Below are 22,329 nucleotides of genomic sequence, written 5' to 3'. Positions count from 1 at the left end.
AAAAAAAAACAATTCAAACAAACCAAAAAAACCCCAAAATCAAAAAACAGATTTCTTGACCCCCAGAGTATCTGATTCTGGGATGAAGTCCAAAGTTTTGCATTTCTAACAAGTTCTTGGGTGACGCTGATGCTTAAGTCCCAGTTACCACAGTTTTATAAACAGGCTTTCAATAATGAGAATTTGGAAATGGCAGTGCACAGCATGCTGGGATTCGAGGGGAATGTGAAGCAAATCTGTGAACTGGAGAGGTCGTGAAACCACACGATTCTAAGTGCTGGATATTTCCTGTTCTTTTCCATGCTACATGCTGGACAGTCATCCAAACCAAGGCATCGCTGTCCCATAAAACACACCCGAATGGAGAGCCAGGGATCCTGGCTCCTCCCCTGCTTCTCTTGGCTGGGAACAAACTTCACCCCGGGCTTGCCCTGCCCTCCCTGGGCTTGGTTTGCACAGGCAGCTTCCCACACACAACTTCCCTCCACAGGGGGACTCATGCCCAGCTGAAGGTTCAGAAGACAGAAACCAGTGGGTTACACCCCCTACCTTCGAGGCTGTGAAAACTAAGGGTCAAACCTGACCGGGAAGGCCAAGGCGGCCACATGCTCACTGTGGTCCCTGTTCTCTGAAAAAGCTTCCTAAATGCCTGCATTTCAAGATGGAAACAGGGCAATGGCCAGACCGAAGTGCAAGACCAAATGTGGGCTGTCTCCTGCTGCCTTTTCACTGTAGTCTCCCGAGTGGAGTAAATATTGGAGATACAGAGTGAATGCAATGTACAGGAGACAAAGTCTTCCTCTTCAGGGAAGGAGGAGGGTGAGCGGAAGTTGGTAACCACCCTTACCCTCAACACACACAGGCTCACTCACCCGTGCACAACTCTCTGAGCTCCCGAGGGAGACTGCCTGTTATCACACATTACGTTTGATGAGCACATTCTCAGTCTGCATCACTTCAGGATCATGTGAAAGAAATTATGGTTTTACTTTCATCAAAACAAAGGAATTAATTTAAATTACTGTGTCCCTTCTGAAGATCTGGAAACAACCTGGATTTTTTTCTTCCAGGAAGATACAAAGAGAGAAACAATAATAATCTGATTTACACGTCAAAGGATTTTGGGGGGATATTAGTGTTACTCTGTTTTATTTTAATCGATCTCTTCAAAGAGCCATCGAGGAGAAATGGGGAGGCCTGAGTTGAGAACTGAAACCGAAAATGCACCTTCTTTTTCCCTCTCTTTGATACCATAAAGTAGTTAAAGCTATTAAAATTAATTTCTTATTTATTCATTTAATTATATTTATCAAGTGTCTACTATGTGCCGAAGCTATGCTAAGAACTGTGGTTACAAAAGTGAGGAAAACCAAGCCTGCCCGTGCTATCAGCTTACAGCCTGATTGTACAATGACTGTAAAGTCAAACTGAAGGAAAATGTGAAGCAAATTTGAGAACTAAACATGATCAGATGATAAAACCTCCCATTTCTAAGTACCGGCCATTCACTGTCCTTTTTCATGTGGTATGCTGGGCTGGTGTCCAAAACCAAGGTAGCATTCTCCCGTAAAGCACACGTGTTTTGCTCTATGAGAATGTATTAAAAGAAGATTTAAAAATAAACAAATACATAAAATATGTTTATAAAAAAGGATTTAACCTTGACAGAAATTGCAGAAAACACATACTTAAGGAAATAAGCTGGAACCCTAAAGGTGTGTGTTTTGTGTCTGCGCAGGTGTTTGCTTGAGGGTGTCACCTGCACAGGTATGTGTGCTCATAGACCATGAGAGTATTTGCAAAGAACACGTTAGAAAGAGACACCAGCATCGGCAAAGACCCATCATAAAGGAAAGGATGCACATTCTGCACACGCATTCCAGAATTTAAGGTAAAATAAAAAATAAATAAAAAATATTCTGGTTAAGTGTATCTTTCTATATGTGTATATATAGTTTCATATTTTGGTCACCAGGGAACCATGCAAAATGATATGCATAGACATGTGTGAGTTTCGCTTAACAAGGTTCTTTACAAAAGTGAAGACGAATATATACATATATACATATGCACCATTATAAATCATACACAGATAGTAATATATAAAATATAGTAAAATATGTTTAAAACCAAAAGTATAATAAAAATAATACAATAGGCCAGGCGCAGTGGCTCAAGCCTGTAATCCCAGCACTTTGAGAGGCCGAGGCAGGTGGATCATGAGGTCAGGAGATTGAGACCATCCTGGTGAACACAGTGAAACCCTGTCTCTACTAAAAATACAAAAATATTTAGCTGGGCGTGGTGGCGGGCGCCTGTAGTCCCAGCTTCTAGGGAGGCTGAGGCGGGAGAATGGTGTGAAACCGGGAGGCGGCAGAGCTTGCGGTGAGAGGAGATCATGCCACTGCACTCCAGCCTGGGTGACAGAGCAAGACTCCGCCTCAAAAAAAAGAAAAAACAAAACAAAAAAAACACACAATATTTTCTCGCTAAAGCACTTGAGGATCTGTATTTTGAGTCCACCATTATAGACGTCAGTTTTCTTTGCAGGCTCCTGTACATGTGCAAGGTTTGGAAATGGAAATAATGCATTACACAATAAAAAATATCTAAAAAACAAAAATAAACTTTACTGTTAGGATGTGGCATGGCTCAAAAAAAGAAAAACGAAAGGATGACCGCCAGAGACTGAACAAGGGCAGTATTGAGAGCGTGCAGAGAATATGGGCATGAGATAATCAGAGACGAACCTTTCGATTTGGGTTTCCATGTTCAGTGTCTTTGTTCTTATTTTATATATTGAAAGAGGAAAGCCACTGCCTTTCTACTCATTCTTTGTCTTCTCAGCTCCTAAAAGCTGACAGTAGCAGTAGTGGCATAAAGCAGCAATTCTCAAAAGTGTGGCATAGGGACCCAGGGGTTTCCTAGAGACATTGATTTATGGGAGTCCATGATGTCAACATTATTTTTGTAAAAATACTATACTGTCATTATTTTTTTCTCTCATTGTCTCATGAGTATACAGTTAAAAGTTCATGAATATATTTTTTGTTTCCACATTGCAACTAGCCTTTAAGAAATTACCATCTGTTTCTTATTGGTGGAAAATCAAGGAAGAAGGGGCCGGGTGCGGTGGCTCACACCTGTAATCCCAGCACTTTGGGAGGCTGAGGCGGGCAGATCACAAAGTCCCATATCTTGCATGGGCCATACTTATACTAAAATACAATTGGCTGTATTTATGAAATTCAGTCGTAACTGAGTGTCTTGTATTTTTATTCACTAAACCTCCTAACCCTAGCTGCTTAGGAATAGATATTCTACAGCTTAATTGTTTGCTTTATTCATTGCTTTTTAAAGTATCACTTCTGTTAAGTGCTTCATACCTTGTAAGAAGATAAAGAAACCAGTTTAGTTTTTAAGAGACGGAGCAGAAGACTTTTTTGTACTGGAATTGGTGGTATTTGATGCATACTTTTATAAGCATGCCATGGATGAAAAATTTTCGGAATTTTTTTATTCTAGTAGAATTTGTTGTCAGGTGACTTGTCCCATATATTCAGTTGCTCTGCCCTTAAGTACATATATAATAGTCTTACTTGTCCATTGCCTCTATTTCTCTTTTATTTTTTTGCAGTGTTTCCACATTCCTTCAGTTGAAATTAAGCAAATAGAAAGCACTATTTTCTAACTCATTCTTTTATTCAGTTCAATTCAATGATTATGGAATAAGCACCAACTCTCTGTCAAGTGCTCTCCAAGGTGCTGGAAACAGCAGGATTAACCTAACATAAAAACTCTCAGAGTGGAGATAACATTGTGGTATGGGGAGACAGATTCTGTAAATATTGTAGAGGTGGTGGTGTAAATAGTACTGAGAAATTACATGTGGTAAAGTGCTAGGTAGTGCCAGGGTGTAAGTGGATTTGATATTGTAGATATGGCAATTGGGGAAAGTCTCATTTATAAGATGATATTTCAGCAGTGACCTAATGGAAATATGAGGATGAGCAATGGGACCATCTCAGGGAACAGCACTGTAGGTAGACGGACAAGAAAGTGTGAGGGGCTCAGATAGGTAAGTGATTTGTCAGTTTGAGGAATGGCAAGGAGGCCAGGGTGGCTGAATCACAGTGAGAAAGAAGGAGAGTGGTAGGAAATGAAGTCAGCTGGTAGTGAAGAGGGGGACAGTGTGGGCAGAATACATATAGTCTGATAAACCATAATAAAGACTTGCAGGTAGGGTGCGGTGGCTTACGCCTGTAATCCCAGCACTTTGGGAGGCTGAGGCGGGTGGATAACCTGAGGTTAGGAGTTCAAGAACACCCTGACCAACATGGTGAAACCCCATCTTTATTAAACATACAAATATTAGCTGGGCATGGTGGTAGACACCTGTAATCTCAGCTGCTCTGGAGGCTGAGGTAGGAGAATTGCTTGAACCCAGGAGACAGAGGTTGCAGTGAGCTGAAATCGTGCCATTGCACTGCAGCCTGGATGACATAGCAAGACTCTGTCTCAAAACAAACAAACAAAAACACTTGGGCTTTTGCTCTCAGCCAGATAGGAAGCTACCTATGGTTCTGACTTGTGTTTATAAAAGTTCATTCTGCAGTGTTATAAAGAAGATGCTGTGAGGCACCAAGAGAGGAAACAAGGAGAGACTATAAGGGGTGGTTTCAATAGGAGATCATAGGAGAGAATGAAGGTTTAATCTGGGAAGGAAGCAGTGACAGAGGAGAAGCTGTCTAACTTTGGATAATATTTATAATGTAGAATCAGAATTTGCTGCTGCACTGGACATAGAATGTAAGAGAAAGGGAGGAGTAAAAAATGACTCTAGTGTGTTTGCCCTGAACAGCTAGAAGGATAGATTTGTCATTTACCAAGAAGAGGAACACGAAATAAGGAATGAGTTGTTCTGTTTGGGGAGGGGAAAGGAGGGGGGATCAGCAGTTGAGGTTTAGACATAAACTAGAGATGCCCACTAGATTGCCAAGTAGAGACGCTGGTGATGCTGAGTGCTCAGCTGGGTAAACAAGTCACCAATGACAGGGGCAGATCTGGATTGGAGAGAACCAGAAGCAGCAGCTCCAGAAGGAGAAAGAAAAGAAAAGGTCAAATAGCATGTACACAGGGACACAGTATGTGGAATGACAGACACTGGAGGCTCTGAGGGAGCGGGGTGGGAGGGAGATGGATGATGAAATATTACTTCATGGGTACATTGTTCATTATTTGGGTGATGACTATACTAAAAGCTCAGGCTTCACCATTATGCCACATACTCATGTAACAAAATTACACTTGTGCCCCTTACATTGATACAAATAAAAAGATAGTACTCTCAGCGCCAAATGAAGGGTTTCAAGAAAGACGGTGATCACATGATGCTTTGTGATATGCAGATGTTGGATAAAATGGGGACCAGATTAACCGCTGAGTTTGACAATGGAAGATATGATATCCCTTATAAGAGCAGCGTCAGGTGGATGGTGGACAGGTTGGGGCAAATTAAAGGGAAAATGAAAAGGAAAAGAGTGGGAACAGGAGCAGGAGGCAGATGTTTCATGGTTACCCTCTTAAAGGAGACCACAGAAATGGGACAGTAGCTAGAAGGAAGTGTGGGTGTCAGAAGGACTTTTTCCCTTAGCATAGGAGACTTTAGAGCATGCTTATATGCTGCTGGAAATGATCTAACATGTTAGATAAATAGATGATGCAGGACAGTAAAATGACAATTCCTGAAGCAATATACTTAGGCACATGTCTCTAACAAATGGAACATCCTCGTTATTTGGAGATATGGAGTAATTCAATCTTAGGAAAATTATAAATTTAGATAATTGGCAAGCAATGTTTTTTAGCAAAAGGGCCAAATTAGCAAATTAAGAATGTGTACAAGCTGCTTTTCTCCTTCAAAATGAAAATAGCATATTGAGCTGGAAGTGAAAAATGCAGGCTATAATAACTTAATTTAAATATTTTATTGATTAGGAAAACGTGCATGAAAAAATGCCTTCTTTAAAACAATTACATTGCTAATGTCTGAGTATCCAAGCACATGAAAGTGTCATTCTAATATTTTAGAACTTTGAATGTAAATGGATTTTGAGCATTTTAGAGCATGGCAGGTGTGTGCTGGGACAGGCATAGGAACTTGCTCACAGACCGTCTAAGATCAAAGGCCCCAGCTGCTGCAACCTGAAATGCATTTTTGAGGTCACGCTTCCTGGAGGCTGTTTTTGGACAATGACTGAACATGCAGCGATACAGAGGCAGGCCCATGTATTCCTGGCACACATGGGGCTTTGATGGGTGTCTCCAGTGAGGATTCCCTCATCGTCTGGCCAAACCTTCCATCAACTGCACTGAGGTCTGGGATGCGTCCTCTCTTCCTTTCTTCCTCTTCTCACTTGGGGGCCTGACTTGCATTGAGCTTGTTGACTCTCCCAGCTTCTTCTAGTTCCCTCCCTATTTTATGTCATTGGTGTTTCCTCTAATAAAATATTTACAACATTATTCACATCTGCGCATCTGCCTCTTGGAGGATCCAGACTAATGCAAGTGGCACCGGGAATGGCCTAGGAAGGTAAGATAGGATTTGGGAGGGGCTCCCCCCACTCACAGCAGGTAAAGAGAGTGTCATCGTGGTTTGTGGATGGAACATGCATAGCCTTGGCACAAGGCTGGAGGCCAAGTTCTAAACATGTAATTGATAGTGAACCGGGAAAATATCCTGGGGTGGAGAGAAATGCTGTGGCAGGTGCAGGGATGCAGGCATTTGAAAAATACGGGGATGGAGTGGACCAGTGCCTGTAAGACAGAAGAGTTGGCTGGATGCTGATAAGTATTGACTTGCAGAAGGATAATAAGAGACTGAGGCTACTAACAAGAAGTTAATGGCTCAGTGAAAATCCAGAGAACCTCTGTGGTCATTTACCAAGAGAAGGACAGGCACAAGTAAACAGCGGGCTGGAGATTGTAGGAGTCTCTAAGGCTGTAAGGCATAGGCAGGGCAGGTTGCTTATGGGAAATTAGAGCTCTGGTGGGAGAAATCTGGAATCCAGTAACCTGGGGCAGGGCTATGTGGGTGGATGCTGGTGATGTTGACCCTGCAACTGCTCAAGGATCTGCTGGGCTTGCAGAGGTGGTCCATACCCCCCTACCAAGTGCCAATCCTCCTGCTATGCTGAGAGGGTTGCAGAAGCTCCTCTCACTTGAGGCAATGGGAGTCTCACTCAGCAAGTTCCCTGAGTCCTCTCCAAGCTGCCAAGACAACAGACAGGTAAAATACTAGCACAAATTAGCTGGAGACATTCTGGGCCTGATAAGAGAAAAATGGACTCTCTTCTTACAGGTTTGCAAAACGTAGAAGGATTTGATGATGGATGATCAAAAGGACCAGAATATATATAATCCCTTAAGTCAATGAATTACTATTTATACATGTATATGTGCATAAATAATATATATGCATATATATACTTGTGTATATATATGCATTTAACAAGGATTTAACAAGGACCCCAAGAGATGGGGCAAATTGATGCTGGGGTGGCTTGTAGAAGTCTGGAGCTAGTGATGGCCAGCTCTTGGGGAAGTAGAAATGACACAGCTATTGTGGAGTTTGTAGAGAAAGGAACAAAGAGATTGAGAGAGGAGGTCATGCCAAAATGCATGGCTATGTAAAGCCAGAAGGTTCACTGGAAGAGTGTGTTCCAAGAGAGGGCTCAGATGACTCAGTGTCACCCAAACCCATCAGGGATGTGATTATGAGAGGGGGAACAACATCCTCAGGAAATTTATTGGTGGCTCTCCTTTGCAGGCAGGCCAGGAATGAATGTAGAAGTGGCAGGCACAAGGCTGGGCTCATTGACATTGATGGGGTGATGGGGCCCTGAAGTAATAGTGTCCCAGGGGTGGTGCTTAGCACTGGAAGGCAGGAAGCAGAAAATACTGTAATGTCCAGCAAGATTGATCCACTGGAGATTGGGGGTTTCCCATTCTCTCCACTCTGGACTCTGCAGTGTGTAGAGTCCATCTGGTCCCCAAATGGAGAACAGACTTACCAGTGGCCATAGCAAGGGTCCAATTGAATTGCAAGTGATGGCTGCTTCTAGGGCATTTGGGGCTCCTTGTGCCCAGAGACCAGCAGACAGGAAGTCACCATAGTGATAGTAACTGAATCTAACTAGTAGAAGTATGTGGGACTGTTTTTACAAAATGCAGACAGAGAGAAACAGAAGAGGAACCCAGGTGACCCTTTGGCTCCTCCCCATAAGTCCTTGTCCCATTGTGACAATGGATGGACATGGGATGTGATCCTGGAGTGGGAAGGACATAACTGTGAGGTGTTAGGGACCCTCAAAATGAAACTTTGGATTACAAAATCCAGACAAAGAAAGCCAACAAGATGTGCTGAGGTGATATCTCAGGGTGAGGATAATTCATAGACTAAGGAGGCTGGGGCAAGAAAGATGAATGTCATGTGGCCCTGAGATCCACCACAACTGTGGTTCCTCCCACAAATCTCCTTCTGAGTTTCTCAGGAAGAAAATCCCATAGGAAACAGAGCAACTGTTTCTCAAAGCTGCGCAGAGAAGTAAATCAGCTCAGTGCAAGAAGTGGACTGAGGTGGCCATCAGAATGCACCTGGCAGACCAGACCTCCAACTGCAGAGAGTGTAACTAACCTGGGACTTGAGCTGCTTAATCTGAGTTCCATGTGGCATCATACAGAGGACACTCCTGTCCCACAGGCTGCTCCCACCCAGTGACTGACTATGGTAGGTTTACTAAGGCGGGACCATTCCTGGGAGGCATGGGATTCCTCCAATGATGACTCGCCCAAGGACTTCCTGAGGGCCTCGCACAGTGGTCCTGGACACTTCGCACACCCCTTCTTTCCTCTCTCCCTCACCTGTGATCAGACTTGCATTGAGGTCTGATGGCTCCCCGAGGGTCACTCACAGGAGTCTCCACTGCGAATATCCTTGTGTGCTTAATCTTGTCTCAGCAGCAGTTTCTCAGAAAGCCCAAACTCACACAGGCAGCACTCATTTAACTCAGTGTGACTTGTGCTATAAAGCAAAGCAAAGGCAGCTTCAGCAACTTGTTCCCAGGATCATAAAAGGACTGAGCTGCAGAGTTGGGGCTAGTTTGCTCTAGTTATGGCAGTATGTACTGCCCACCATATTGTGCCAAGTATGGTGCCAGGCTGTAGGAATGTAGAGATTAACTGTAATTTTCCTTTTTCTCCAAAGGAGACCACTCTTCCCTGGGGTTGTAGGATAGCTTCTCTGCTCAGTATGGCCAGAAGGGATGAGCTGTGGAGCCCCGGTTAAGTCTAATCCCCCAAGATCCGGAGAAGAATTAGCTACTCAGGCATTCCGACTGTGTGTGCTATCCTTAGCTGGACAGAGGTTCTGCTCAGTGGCCAGCAGACCCAGCTGTGCCACAGTGATGGATGCAGCACCCACAGGAACTCCACTCTTGGCAATTTCCAGTGGCTGTGCTGTCATAGCACAAAGCAGTTCCCATAAGATCCCTCTCCTTGCCCGTTGCAGGAATGGACACGCTTCTCTGTATGAGCTGTGTCCTGATTAGGATTGGAGGACGGTGGAGCACGGTGCAGCAACAACGTGAGAAGATGCTGCCATCTGCCTTTTACGACCCTTTTATCTTCCTATCCCACCTGCCATCCTTTGGCATATCCAGGGAAGATCCAGCTTTCTTTAGGCACAAAGAAAATTCAAGGGAATCAGTACTTTGAATTTAAGTGGTGCTCAGATCTGTATATCAATGTGTGATGATAGATGGAATCTTATCTTGATATCTGCATGCACACCTATGCATTAGTTGGAGACAAATTGGTAACAATGGCATAACTGTATTATACTAGCAGAGAATAGCAAAAGCTTAATTAACAGGAACGCTCAGATAACTTGCATCTGTTTTCCAAGGCATCTGTAACAAAATACTACAGATGTAGCTAAGACAAGAGAAATTTATTTTTCACAGTTCAAGATCAGGGTTGGTCTCTCCTGAGGCCCCTCTCTTTGGCTTAACGTTGACGTCTTCTTCTTTGTCCTTACATGGCCTTTCCTCTGTGGGTGTCTGTGCCCTGATCTCTTGTTATAAGGACACCAGTCCTATTGGATTAGGACCCACCCTAATTAACACATTTTAATTTCGTAATCTCTCTAAAGACCCTGTCTCCAAATACAGTCACATTCTGAAGTATTGGAGGTTAGGACTTCAGCATTAAAATTTTGGTGGAGACACAATTCTGTCCATCATACCTTTTTATGTCATTGACTTTTAGGAGAAATAAGCCAAATGTATTTGTTTTATTTTGTTTTAAGTGTACATCAAAATTTAATTTTAAAACTGTTACAATATATGTTATTGTGTCAAGACAAAATAAACTCAATATTTCACCCTACATGGCTTGCAAAGGTTCTGTAACCCACCTGAACCTGAAAGATGATTAGGGTGGCATGTCCTGCAGATCAGCTTTTGTGAGCAGCGGGAGAATGAGCAGCACACGCTTTCCTGAGTAGAGGGCGTCTTGCTGTATCTAGGGAGTGTCCCACCATATCTTGATAAGGAGCAGCTCCTTAAGAAACAGCCACTTAGGGAGTGGGGTGGTGATATGGTACAGGTCTGTGTCCCTACCCAAATCTCACCTTGAATTTAATAATCCCCACCTGTCAAGGGCAGGACCAGGTGGGGATAATTGAATCATGGGCGATGGTTTCTCTCATGCCATTCTCCTGAGCGTGAGTGAATTCTCACGAGACTGGATGGTTTTATAAGGGACTTCCCCCTTCATTCGGGACTCATTCTCTCTCCTGCCACCCTGTGAAGACGTGCTTCCACCATGACTGTAAGTCTCCTGAGGTCTCCCTAGCCATATGGAACTGTGAGTCAACGGAATCTCTTTTTTTTCATCCATTACCCACTCTCAGGTCTGTCTTTATTAATGGCGTGAAAACTGACTCATACCGGTGGAGACAGGATGCAGCCCCTTCCCCACATGCCCTGCAGCTGCTAGATCCTCTTTTACACACATTCTTGCTCCATGTTTGTGCCGTAGTCACAAATGTCCTAAATGGCAGCCATCCGTCTCCCCCCACCCTCCATGTCTATAAAACGTGGAGGGCATTTGTTGAGTTAATAAATCAGGAAAACCAACTTTAAAAATTCAAGGTTTTTAACAACATAAGCCGTTTTGTTTTTTTCACAAAGTCAGGGCCACGTCATAGCATTTCAAGTCTTATAATAAATCTGTGCCCTGTGTTTGGTGCTCAGCTAAATTCTCTAGAGAATTAGCCCATCTCTAAGTCATAGCAATAGGATGGTCACATGATTTAGGTAAGAAAACTAGGCCACATTGTAGATTTTTCCCAAGGACAACTAGGAAATTGGCTCTGAAACTGAAAGCAAGCCTGGTACCTGCCTGGTGATGGTATCACAGGTGTTTGCATATGTCCAAGCGCATCAAGTTTTATGCGTTAAATATGTGCAGTCATTTGCATACCAATTGTACCTCAAAAACGCTGCTGAAAAAGAAAATTTAAAGTGTGGTTCAGGAGGACACACAGACAAACACATACAGACAAACACACAGTTACACACAGAGACACAAGCGCAGTTACACAGAGACACACACAGGCACACACAGCTATCGTATTTTGTATAATGATCGATTTCTAACACTTTGCAAATAAATCAACAATATAAATACTCTGGAGGCTCCAGAAGATGTAGGCTGCTGCCAGGTGACTCTGAAATCGAACACTGCTTCACCTGGATGATGAGATGAACTGCTTTGAGATGCTTTTCTGGGAAGGGTTTTCAGGGTGGGGGCGCACTAGGGCTGGGAGTTTCTCAGTGGGGAACTGGCTCCCAGCTCTGGACTGCCTGGCTGGTCCTGACTCCTTCATTTAACCTCTGTTAGGAAACAGAGACAGCCTATCTGGAAACAAGTTTCTACATGCTGATGCTTTTTTTTTTTTTTTTTTTTTTGAGACGGGAGTTCTTCACTCTCGTTGCCCAGGCCTGGCGTGCCGTGGCACTTGATCTAGGTCACTGCCAATGCTCTTGCCTCCCGGGTTCACGACCATTTCGCTCCTCAACCTCCTAAGCAGCTGGGAAGTATAGGCTGCCTGCCACTACGCCCCCCCCGGGCTATACTTTTTTGTTCTATTTTTAGTAAAGGACGGGGTTTTCACCGTGGTTAGCCAGGGATGCGTCTTGATTTCCTGAATCTGTGATTCCGCCCACCTCGGCCTCCCAAAGTGCTGGGATTACACGTGGTGAGCACACCGCCGCTCCGTGCCCTTATGTGCTGATGCTTTTTTAAAATCTTTCCTTTTGGGGAAGAAATGGAAAGGACCATTTTCGTTGTACCTCGGGCCAAAGTATGCGTCAATACAGGTGCGGCTTTGGATTTTGTGCTGTAAAAAAAAAAAAAAAAAAAATAAATGAAGACATGAAAATCAAACTGGGTAGTAAGAGGAGGAAAGAAGAAAATGGAAAAGGGATGTAATGGGTGTCCTGCATTTTAACCTGGCATAGGGACGCCCTTAGTTTTCCCAGCCTTAGTTTCCAAAATTAGACCCCAGTGACTGCCTGTGGTGTGATGACATTTTTTTCAATTTCCATGGGTCATAAAAGTTCAAAAAGGTTTCGATAGATTAATTAATGTCACAGAAGATTCTGAAGTCCATAGTGGACATGGGCCAGCCCCGTGAGGCTAGGCCTCTGGTTTTCTATCTGACTACAGCACTAAGGACAATTAAAAAAAAAAAAAAAAAAAGACACAATCATGTTGGTTTTAAAAACCTGTGTACAAAATTTCTTCTCATTTGTGAAGAGACCTTTGAATGACATTATTGACAGCTGATGTGATACCTCGATTCTTGTCTTCCTGGTTTAAAAGAATTTAAACAAGAGACACACAGCAAAGGAGGTGTAGCATAGAGTAATTTAGTTCAAAAGAAAAAGAATATTCTGAAAGTTAGATGCAGAAGGGAGAGGATGTCTTGAGTGAGGATTCAGGGCTGGCTGCCTGTGAGGATGAGACAGCAGAGGCTGGCTCTAGGGAGACTCCCTTTACAGAAGTCCCACCTCATTCATCCTAAGCGGGTGGGAAAGGGCATTGCCAGGAAGCCTGTTCTGGGTGGTCTTCTGGGTGCACATACGCAGTAGCTGTACGCACTTTTCCGTACGTCGCATGTCTCATTAGCATCTTTTTAAAATTTTATTTATTTATTATTTTTATTTATTTATTTTTTTGAGATGGAGTTTCACTCTGATTGCCTGTGCTAGACTGTAATGGCACGATCTCAGCTCACTGCAATCTCCGCCTCCCAGATTCAAGCAATTCTCCTGCCTCAGACTCCCAAGTAGCTGAGATTACAGGCATGCAACACCACGCCCAGCTAATTTTGTATTTTTAGTAGAGACAGGGGTTCACCATGTTGACCAGGCTGGTCTTGAACTCCTGACCTCAGGTGATCTGCCCACCTTGGCCTCCCAAAGGGCTGGGATTACAGGCATGAGCCACCACACCTGGCCTCATTAGCATATTAAATCTCCAACCAGGGGTGTGTTTTTGCTATTATAATGATCAAAGGGTCTGTTTGAGGACGGGTAAAATCAAAGTGCACCTGCTCTCCAGAGGGGGAAGTCCCTACTGATGATCGCTTTGCTCAAATGAGCTCAATTACAACGCGAATGCTGAGGCTCATTGTGCTGATTGTAGGGTCATCACGATTGCTGTGTCCGGAAAACACGGTTGCTTCCTTGGTATCTATCCTGCTTCAACATCAGAGAGACGTTTGAGAGACGCTTGACTTGTCCCCTCTGCCACTGTTCTTCTCGGGCCCCCTCGGCTTCTCGGGCTCCCTCGGCTTCTCGGGCTCCCTCGGCTTCTCAGGCTCTGTGAGTTACCGTGTTCTTCCCTAATGTCCGGGAGCCTCCTGCAGAACATCGCCCACAGCTGTGCCTCCTTGGCAGGACTCGGTTTCCAGACACCTTCTCTTCCTAATGTCACGTTAAACCTCTGAGAAACACACAGGACACCCCTGGCTAGATGCCCAAACTGGGAATTTCAGCAAACTAAACTTGGATAGCAGGAATAATCCACATGGTCATCCGTAATTAGAATACTAGGATGCAACAATAACAAGGACTAGCTTATCACACAACATTTATCCCACGCCAGGCACGGGGCTGCTGGCTGCCTGTTTACCATCCTCACACCCGCGGAAGCCTGGCTGAAGTAGGGATCGTGGTTATTTGTTTTTCACAGATGGAGGGGACTGAGATATAATTCAATACCAAAGTGAATATTCTTCTCAATCATGTACTTCAAACATGTTTCACCAGGGAAATATCTCCTCATGAGAGAGACCTGACATCGAGCTAAATGAAGAGATTAAATGCATTTTTCTGGAAGGGAAAGGAAAAGCCCTCCTCTTGTCCCTGGTCAGAAGTTCCCTATTAGATGACTGCTGCAAGTTGTTTAAGTGATTCACGTAAGAATTGCCATGGATGACGTGAAATTCAAGTGCATGTGTTATCTGGGGAAATAACACTTCCAAAGAGACCACAAAAGACTATTTCAGTATGAACTGTTGGTGTGCATTTTAGGTCTTGGCCAGAGCTAGTTGTGAACACAATCTTTATTCAGTCTTGAATCATACCCAGACCTCCACAGCAACAGCTTTGGAAAAGAGCCTGAGATGCCAGAGGATCCAGGGGAGAGGGCAAAGCCTCTGTGGGTCTTCTTTCAAAACCTGACTCAGGAATCCCACTCCCTCGCTCACCCACCCAGTCAGCAAACTGAAGGGAGCTTTTCAGATATTTCCGCTGCATGCGGATTTCTCTCCCCTTTCATTAGAATTGAGAAAATGAAAGCCAAATTGCAAAGGGATGCAGGCATGCTGGACGCAGACACAAAATTTAGGTTTCAAAATAACTTTAAGAAGGTCACAGAAAAAGACTTTGATTCCAGCAAGAGTAGTCTGAGAAGGAGTAAGCTCTCACAAATAATCACTTAATTTGCCTAGTTTAAGTATGATTAAGTTAAATGACAGAAACTAACAAATGCCACTGGGGTTCTGCAATTGCCAGGAGATTCATATGAGTTAGTAGGAATCTAATAGCTGGCTGCAAATCTATGTCAGACATGAAAAAGAATGACTTTGCTTTTCATCTAGAGCAGTAGTCTATGAACATCATTAATAGTGTGCTCCCACAGGAAGAAATGCTTGAGCATGTAGCCTTCATGTTTGCACATGTGTTGAAAAAAATGTATACATATGTTCTTGTATGTGCAACAGCTGATGGCATAAATCCTGATGAATACTCTCTGGGCTTGAATCCCAGTTCAGCCACTTATTTGTTGTAGGCCTTGGTGGGTCACTAACCTAATCGTGCTTTAGTTTTTAATAATGATAATTATTAGCACACCAATAGTTGTTATGAGAATTGTACTACTTACTACATATAAATCACTTTGAGCAGTGCCTGGCATGTAATAAGTTCTATAGAATGTTAGCAGTTATTGTAACTATTAATATATAACATGAACTGATATATTATTTGATATATGTCAATATATCAAATATATTGATATAATAAATATATATAATTATATAATATAATCATTAAATGTAATATAATCTGTATAATCATAGTTAATATATAACATAGATGATATATGTTAATATAGTTTCAATAATTGCTAACATTCTATAGCATTGATTATGTGCCAGGCATTTCTCCAAGTGAGATATATATATATATATATATTTTTTTTTTACTACATACAAAAGCAGAGGTTTTGAAAGGATGCGACAAACCTAAACATAACTTCTGCTGTTTTCATCTAGCACCCCAATGGATGGCTTAAGAGCCCATTAGGGTGTATACGTTCTAGTCTAGATATCAGGGACCAGCAATCATTTTCTATAAAAGGTCAGACAGTAAATATTTCAGCTTTGCAGGCTGTAACAGTCTCTGTATCAAATACTCGATTCTGGTATTGTAGTACAGAAGCAGTCATAGACAATTTCTAAATGAATGTGCTTGGGTGTGTGCCAATAAAACTGTGTTTATAAAAAAAACAGATAAAGAGTATATATACATTCAGGTGACTTTGCAAACAATTAAGGAAACTGAATCTAGCAGATAACTCTGAGGATTGATGAAGCCCAATTCTCCCACTCATGTCCCCAGCAGTGGGGGGAGAAGAGCTCTTCTCTGGACTTGGCTTCAAAGTACAAGCATCCCTTCACCACAGCGCTAGCCTTTGAGGCTGCTAAGACAGAAACCCTTGACCTTGTTCTCCATCAGAGCACCAAAGAGCCGTCGTTCGGACACAAAAAATACCAGCCTTCCCTCATGCATTCTGTTACAATGATCACTTCCTTTCCTTGCGTTTCTGTCCTCACTTCACTTACCTAACAGTAAGACTGTTGGGTTTTGGTTAGACTAGTTAGAAAGTGAGCTGAGGAGCACATTAGTTATTAAAATATTAGGAAGCTAAAAAAAGAGAAAGAGACAGCTCTGGTCCTTGGATAGTTTGCCCACTCCCACCCTGGAGGAAAGAATCAGGACAAATGGGTAAGAATTAGAGAGCCAGACCCAGCCCTCCATGAGCAAGAACACTCCAGCATTGTTAGCTCTCTCTCATTAGTAAGCTTCCCAGCACTGGGATTTTTTAAGCAGAAGCTGGAGATTTTTCTCCCATGGATAATTCTGCAGCAATTCTGAGTTTTGTGGGTGAAACTAGACAAACTTTACAGATCTTTCTAAATCTAAGATTTAATTATTGTTAACCTAAGTAATGGTGAATGTAGGTCATCATATTTGTTCTTGGCGGTCTGGAAGTGAAATATAAAATCATTACCATGTCTGAGAAAGTAGAGATGTCAGAGCATCAGGAACAAAGTATAAGATTCAGAGAAGAAATTCACAATAAATAAATATACCATTTCTTAAGAGATACATTAGAGTGTTTGCATAAGCAGATGATACTAGTAAGCATATATGGCTTCTCACAATATTTATTTTCTATAAAATGAAATAGGAGGTAATTTTAACCTATAGCAAAATTCTAACTTAGATGTTGATTGAAAGTTGCAGTTTTCAATATCAATTTTTATATCCGTACATGATCCCAAAATTAATTTTGAGTTCAGAATTTTCACTGAGAGCAGCAAAATGCTGTAAGTGTCTTATTGGGTATAATAAGTAAGAAAATGCGCTCCCAATTTTACCCCTTGGTTTCCAGATCCATTCATTCTGTCTTTTAGGAGGAGAGAATTATGCAAGAGTCTCATTCAAAACTTATGCTGAATTCTGGAAGACAGAACCCCATCTTTTTAGGATGTTGTCTTCTGCATCCTGAACTGAGTCTTCAGCAAGTCATCCTATCTGTCAGCTAGGCCAGCCGCTTCTGGAGGAGAGAATAGGTGGCAAGACAGGTTAATGCAATGGGCTAGGCCCATTATTGTACTTCTGCTGTGAAATGGGTTCCTTGAGCAGAAGCAGTGCTGTGCAAAATACCATCACAGGGGTAAGCACTTATGGGAGTCCAAAGTTGATGGTCCTGGCAAAGCATTCCAGGAAGGAGAGGCCGACCTATATCACAGTATATGTCTAGGGCAGTAAGTACAAGTATCCATCCTGTCTGTGGTGGAAGAGGTTTCATGAAATCAGTCTTTCACCAGGTGACTGACTCAGTGGTCCTCCTGGGGAAAGTTGGTGTGTAACAGGTGCAGTGTTGGTCTCTGCTGTTGACCGAGCAGACAAGTCAGCCTTCATAAGGGGAAGACTGTGTTGTTGAGCTTTGCATAGCTTCCATCTCTGCTACTGTAAATATTTTATCAATGGGCCCATTGAGCAAGAAGTGGGGTTGCTGGAGAGAGAGGCTGACTGATGTTTATAGAGTGTCTCATTTTATATACCTGATTATGAAGAGCCTCCCCCTCTGCAGTCCATGCCTGCGGGTGAACATTCACATGCCTCACCAGCATCTTCACGGCCTGGGCCTGTTCTTAAAGCTGATTCTATATTCCTCTCTCCCAGCTTTCCTTTTCACCAACCTTCCAAGTCCCATCTCTTCCAAATCGCTGACTGCCTAGTCAAGCCAGCATCAATCACCCATGCATCCGTGTAGATCTCTACTTACTTCTGGCCCTCTGTCATGGCAAAGATAAAAGTGGACAATCTAACACATCACTTAAAGTTCTGCCCCTTGGAGGGATTGTTTTCTTCACCATTGTCCTTCGGGTTTGCCCCTGAGGGGCCTGTAATGGGGCAACTGTCTAGGCTCAGGTGACACGAGCACATAATGCAGGCCTGTCTGTGAACTAGGCTGGTTTTTTTTTTCCCTAGATCAATGGGCGATGGAGGATGCCACAGGAGGGCATGGTCATAGCTGAAGGGAAGGCAGCAATGCTCAAGGAGCTGGTGCTAGAGTAGTCTAAAACTCTTGCTCAGGTAATGTGTTTGTCTCTGCTGGGTCTGTCCAAGTCAGCTCTTATTCACCATTCCCCTTGAGAAGGGATTACTGCTGTGCACACCCAACCTTGGCTTATGGGTCACAGAGCACCAATTGGTGATGGGATGTCTAGGCTTAATGTCCCACAGTTGGGCACTCAGTCTCTATCAATGCCCCTGAGGATGTCTGTCTTAAGAAGGATGTATATTTCCAGAAGCGGGAACAGGTTTCATCCTAACCCTGGAGGATTTCCCTGTGACTGTCCCATTGGTGCTTGCCAGTAACACCATGCAACGTTCCTAATTTCCACAGACACCTCAGGGAAACACCAGATCACAAGTCCGTGTGAGGGAGCAGCTCACACTGCAGCCTTGGCTCATGGCAGAGACTTCACTCACTCTCATCACCAGGCAAAACTAGCACATTTATAGGAGACGATGCAAATAGGCCTAAGTAACACACTCAACTGTGAGAAATCCTGCCTTCAAAACAAAAGAGGTCTGCAAAGAGCCACGTTTTTGTTCTTTTCTGGTGATAGGTGTAAGCAGGAGCAGCAACTGGTCTTTCTAGTTAGTGGTCACTGAGACTCCAGAAACATCACCGAGGTGGCAGGCCCCTGGTTTGATGTGGGACGTGTCGCCCACCCTCCAGGTCACGTATGTCACGTGGAAGTACACGCTGTCATCGGATCTGAGTTGGCTAATTTGTGGACTAGTGTGACGTTTTGTGAAATGTAAAGTCAATCAAGATTTTAGAAACTGCATGTTACCGGAGAGCAGGATAATTGCTACTGCCCTAAGCAAGATTGTCAAGTTGTATTATTGGCCCTGACGGACGAAAGCAAACGGCTTCTGCTTTGTCCTTTTAAAATAACATGCACACGTATGTTTATTGCAGCACTGTTCACAATAGCAAAGACTTGGAACCAACCCAAATGTCCATCAATGAGAGACTGGATTAAGAAAATGTGTCACATATACACCATGGAATACTATGCAGCCATAAAAAAGGATGAGTTCGTGTCCTTTGTAGGGACATGGATGTAACTGGAAACCATCATTCTCAGCGAACTATCGCAAGAACAGAAAACCAAACACCGCATGTTCTCACTCACAGGTGGGAGTTGAACAATGAGAGCACTTGGACACAGGAAGGGGAATATCACACACCAGGTCCTGTTGTGGGGTTGGGGGGAGGGGGGAGGGATAACATTAGGAGATATACCTAATGTANTAGAAACTGCATGTTACCGGAGAGCAGGATAATTGCTACTGCCCTAAGCAAGATTGTCAAGTTGTATTATTGGCCCTGACGGACGAAAGCAAACGGCTTCTGCTTTGTCCTTTTTAAAAATAACATGCACACGTATGTTTATTGCAGCACTGTTCACAATAGCAAAGACTTGGAACCAACCCAAATGTCCATCAATGAGAGACTGGATTAAGAAAATGTGTCACATATACACCATGGAATACTATGCAGCCATAAAAAAGGATGAGTTCGTGTCCTTTGTAGGGACATGGATGTAACTGGAAACCATCATTCTCAGCGAACTATCGCAAGAACAGAAAACCAAACACCGCATGTTCTCACTCACAGGTGGGAGTTGAACAATGAGAGCACTTGGACACAGGAAGGGGAATATCACACACCAGGTCCTGTTGTGGGGTTGGGGGGAGGGGGGAGGGATAACATTAGGAGATATACCTAATGTAAATGACGAGTTAATGGGTGCAGCACACCAACATGGCACATGTATACATATGTAATAAACCTGCACATAATGCACATGTACCCTAGAACATAAAGTATAATTTAAAAAAATAAAATAACATGAAGGAAAGAAAACATTCTCCATGTCCACAGCTGCATACCAAATGCCAGGGACTGTGCTGATTTCCTTCAGGAAAGATGCTACCTAGGAAACAGCACCTGGGATTGGAATCACCACCTAATTATGTTTATGATAATCTGCAGAAACTCCTCATGACTTACCCAACTGCTGTACAGGCTAAACAGGTGAGTTAAATGGAGGTGTGGTAGGGATCACCACACTGCATCTTTGATGGTAACACTCAACTCAGCAATCCTCCCCCCAGGAATTGCTTCTGGTTTAGTAGCTTCATAGGGAAAGAAAATTCCAGTGTCTTCTACTTAGCCTTCCCTATAGTGGGCCTCACCCTTTTGGCTAGAGAACTAATGTGGAGACTCTGACAGTTGCCAGATATGTCTGTCCCAGTTACACATTCAGGAACTAGGGAAATAACCATACATGTGTGTGTGGATTAGCTGGGCCCACTACAGGTTGGATTTCAGCTAATCCTCCATCTCTCACCTGACCACCATAAGTACCACTCTGACTGGTGAACCACTGTAGTTATTCAGAATTCTGCCAACTACGCTGGAGTTCAAAATGCTGCTCTCATAAACAGCTTGCAAGTTGGAGGACCACCTCCTATCAATATTTTACTTGCTGTCTTTCAAACTGACATTAACAAGACTCTAGCATATAAAGCAACAGGAGGATAGAACCACCAAAAGGGATCTTAGTCCTTCACATATTACCCTTTAATTTTTTCCAAAAAAAAAAAAGGATACTTCCTTTGGACTCTTCAAGTCACCTCTTGGTACAAAAAAAAAAAAAAACTCTCTTTCTTTGAATCTTAATTTTGTAGTTTAGGACTGGGGAAAAAGAATAGATCGACTTACCTGAAAATAAATGTCCTTTGGCATCCTGTCCCACCTATAATCCTATCTTTTACAGATATGGAAGCAAAAATTGCTGTTAATGAGAGCCGGGCACGGTGGCTCAAGCCTGTAATCCCAGCACTTTGGGAGGCCGAGACGGGTGGATCACGAGGTCAGGAGATCGAGACCATCCTGGCTAACACGGTGAAACCCCGTCTCTACTAAAAAAATACAAAAAACTAGCCGGGCGAGGTGGTGGGCGCCTGTAGTCCCAGCTACTCGGGAGGCTGAGGCAGGAGAATGGCATAAACCTGGGAGGCGGAGCTTGCAGTGAGCTGAGATCCGGCCACTGCACTCCAGCCTGGGAGACAGAGCAAGACTCCGTCTCAAAAAAAAAAAAAAATTGCTGTTAATGTTCCACCAGAGGTCTGTTGAGAGGTCATGATGGTTTCCTTGGACTGGCCAGTGCATCACAGAGAATGTTGTCCTCGCCAGGCCGTGAGCTTGATGGTCCGTTCTGCACAACAGGCTGTGACTTGCCATTCCAATTTCGACAGGTGATTCTAAATGGAGACCCAAGGCTTCAGCAGTGACAGTTCAATTTGTCCTCTCTTCTCCACCTTTCTCTCCATAGGTGTCTGAGATGTGCATATATTCACATGTTCTATGACAGCCTTCCCATTTCTTGCTTTTCCTAATAGAGAAAACATTTCCTTTCTTCACAGCTTCAACACAAAGCTCTTCCTCTCTCGGTACCTCCTAGACAGGCCCACACACTCTCTCCTTGGTGTCAGCCTTGGCTCTCTTGCCTTCTCTCAGTATTTGACCCTTGGAGGAAGGGAACCAGCGCTTGTCTCCGAAGATGTAACCATGAAAACAAGATTGTGGGGTTTATCTCTCCAGCTCCTCATGAAGGCTTTCCTAATTTCTCTGGATCCTGACATCTAGGAGTTGTCCCGTTTGGTCTGAGGAATTTTTAGGCTGTCTCAGTAGTACATGAAGAGTGCCCTTCATGATACAGTGGTATTTTCTGAACTACAAACGCTGGGTACCATTCAAGCCACATATATCTTCTCTTCTCCAACCTCCACCTCATATAACTCTTGAGAAATACAGTGC

The sequence above is a fragment of the Rhinopithecus bieti genome, unplaced genomic scaffold (assembly GCF_001698545.2).
Source record: "Rhinopithecus bieti isolate Rb0 unplaced genomic scaffold, ASM169854v2 scaffold_50877, whole genome shotgun sequence".
Taxonomy (NCBI): domain Eukaryota; kingdom Metazoa; phylum Chordata; class Mammalia; order Primates; family Cercopithecidae; genus Rhinopithecus; species Rhinopithecus bieti.
This window is presented reverse-complemented; position numbering follows the sequence as displayed.